Genomic DNA, 3,159 nt, shown 5'->3' on the forward strand with positions numbered 1-3,159 from the left:
TTAACTTCTGTTTAGCTCAGTTTGTTCAATTGATCCCTGTCGCCCTCCCCACGGGTGACTCAGGAGGCGATGCAACCCTCGAGCGCTCCCTTCCCTTATCCCCCTCCCCCTGCCGCCATCGGTGCTCCCCGCCAGGTGAAGCCCTGGCGGATTCGGCGGCGGCGGGACTTCGCTCCCAGGCGGCCTCCCTCTCGAGTGTGGGGCTCGACGAGGCTGACAGAGTTGTGCTTCTCCGGGCCTAGGTTTTCATGACAGTGGCCCCAGATTTAGAGGGTCCGGCCTTTGGACCTGGCGTGGCGAGCACGCGAGCAGTGCGGCGCGACCCTTTGGGGGGTGTGGCTGCGGCTGCTTCACTGTGCCCCGGCGAATCCAGGTGGCGGATGCTGCGGGCCGGTGCGGCGACGGCGGCCATGGTTGGTGGCAGCAAAGGTGCAGGTGGCAGGTCCCTGCGACAGCTCCACTAGCCCTGCTCGACGCGTCCCCCTGCGGTGGCTGGCCTTGTTTGGCAGCTATCCGGCAACTACTGCACTGCGCTGGCCGGTGCTTCCCTACATCGACGATGTCGATATGTAGTTGCCCTCTCAGTGTTGGTGGTCCTCTCTGGCGTTCTGCTTCCCCGTCTCTTCTTTGCTCTACTTCGATGGTATTTGGGGTTTTGGTTTTGGGCCGGGGCGAAATCCCGGTGCAGCGATGGCCTGCACTGACAACGCGGACACCCGAGGGTGTCGTTACCTCCATATTTAGCCCCGGTGATGTGGCAGCTAACTAGGTGTTGAATAGGCGGTCAACTCTTGAAAACCAGTCAAAACCGACCACAAAACTGGTTTGAGGCACACATGGTTGAAAGTTGTCCGGTTTTGAGAGTCTAGGGTTGTAACATAGATGGTCTTGGAGTTCAAGGTTGTAGATTAAACTAAGGCATGAGTTGAAGGTTGAAATATGCACTTCTCTCCTTGTGTTTTCATAGTGGTATTTTGGCATTCTTTGTTTCAACTAGTGATAGTGAAGGAAATATGCCCTAGAGGCAATAATAAAGTTATTATTTATTTCCTTATATCATGATAAATGTTTATTATTCATGCTAGAATTGTATTAACCGAAAACTTAGTACATGTGTGAATACATAGACAAACAGAGTGTCACTAGTATGCCTCTACTTGACTAGCTCGTTGAATCAAAGATGGTTAAGTTTCCTAGCCATAGACATGAGTTGTCATTTGATTAACGGGATCACATCATTAGGGAATGATGTGATTGACTTGACCCATTCCGTTAGCTTAGCACGATGATCGTTTAGTTTACTGCAATTGCTTTCTTCATGACTTATACACATTCCTATGACTATGAGATTATGTAACTCCCGATTACCGAAGGAACACTTTGTGTGCTACCAAACGTCACAATGTAACTGGGTGATTATAAAGGTGATCTACAGGTGCCTCCGATGGTACTTGTTGAGTTGACATAGATCAAGATTAGGATTTGTCACTCCGATTGTCGGAGAGGTATCTCTGGGCCCACTCAGTAATGCACATCACTATAGGCCTTGCAAGCATTGTAACTAATGAGGTAGTTGCGGGATGATGCATTACAGAACGAGTAAAGAGACTTGCCGGTAACGAGATTGAACTAGGTATTGAGATACCGACGATCGAATCTCGGGCAAGTAACATACCGATGACCAAGGGAACAACGTATGCTGTTATGCGGTTTGACCGATAAAGATCTTCGTAGAATATGTGGGAGCCAATATGAACATCCAGGTTCCGCTATTGGTTATTGACCGGAGACATGTCTTGGTCATGTCTACATAGTTCTCGAACCCATAGTGTCGTGGGTTTGTCACGGCAGATGTCCTTGTGAAAGGACTTAGTCGTGGAGCCATCGCAACGGGTTAGCTTAAAGGGGTTAAACCGGACAAGGGGACATGGGGAGTTTATACTAGTTCGGCCCCTTCGATGAAGGTAAAAGCCTACATCTAGTTGTGATTGGTATTGCTAGGGTTTTGATGACCAGGGAGCGAATCCGCTTTGACTGGCTCTCGAGTTGTTGTCCCTCCTCAAACCGTGGCCGGGTCGTCCCTTTATATACACAGGTTGACGCCCGCCGGTTTACAGAGTCCCGAGGCTGGATCATAGAGGTGTCAGGCTCGGTCTCTATTCCTCTAACTTACAATACAAGTTTACATGATAAAGTCGGTTCACAACTACAGGCTTTAATCCGTCTTTGGGCCTTGGGCCTTCTTAAAGCTCCAGTATCTTGCCATCTTCATGGGCTTCAATCTTCATGGAGCTAATTCGGCCATGCCTAGCCGGTTTACCTCCAGTAACTATATCCCCAACATTAGGCCCCAGATTGATTTGAACCTGTTCATGTCAATCTCTAATACTTAGAAAAATTCTTGCTCTGGTAGATCGCCGTGACGTCATCCTTTAAATCTGCAGCCAATCATTATGATGTCATCTACCCGTTGAAGCCGAAGATGCCCTTCATTAATGATCGTTTCAACCCTCGAGGCGTCATCTTTAATACTTATCCATTTCCAGCTCCTCGATTTCTGCACTTGTCGCTTTATCGCTTCGCCTTATAAATAGGAACACGGGTCCTTCTCCTTTTTCCCCTTCGTCTCCTTCACTTCTTCTTCCTCCTCACGACATTTCTACTCCCGAGCGCCGACGCCGTCACCGAGCTTCACCCTGCTCCAACAAAGGCTGCTGCATCAACCTGACTGTTACCAGAGACACGCAGTGACCCTCCGCTGCTTCCTCTTGCACCAGTAAGTTCCTCTTCTCCTCACCCCAGATCCGCCATTAGGGTTCGGTGTTCTTCATAACCTGAAGTTGTTCCTCCTATAGTAACACCAATGGCCAGTTAGATCTGATTGTTTTCAGCACCCTTTGTAGCTTAAACACCTTTCTTCTTGTTAAGGCATTTGCTTGATATCAAACTCCTCTGAACTTACTGAACATTTTTGAGCACTTGAGATTAGAACAGAATATATTTTGATTATCCAACGCACGGCAGATCTGAAATTCCCATGCCAAACTGTGAAATATGTTCCTCCTTACTTAGTCATTTTACCTTGGGTCTGTATCCTCTTTACCATGTAGGCGGTTTACTCTTGTAAAAACAATCTATCTCATACCATTAGTCCCCTAG

At 48.3% G+C, this 3,159-nt stretch overlaps 1 pseudogene; it reads right to left on the reverse strand.

Annotated features, from left to right (window-relative positions):
- On the reverse strand, positions 1-738 carry LOC119299045 (annotated as a pseudogene).
- Positions 739-3,159: the final 2,421 nt, after the last annotated feature.

This window comes from Triticum dicoccoides, chromosome 5A, assembly GCF_002162155.2.
Source record: "Triticum dicoccoides isolate Atlit2015 ecotype Zavitan chromosome 5A, WEW_v2.0, whole genome shotgun sequence".
In the NCBI taxonomy this organism is placed as follows: domain Eukaryota; kingdom Viridiplantae; phylum Streptophyta; class Magnoliopsida; order Poales; family Poaceae; genus Triticum; species Triticum dicoccoides.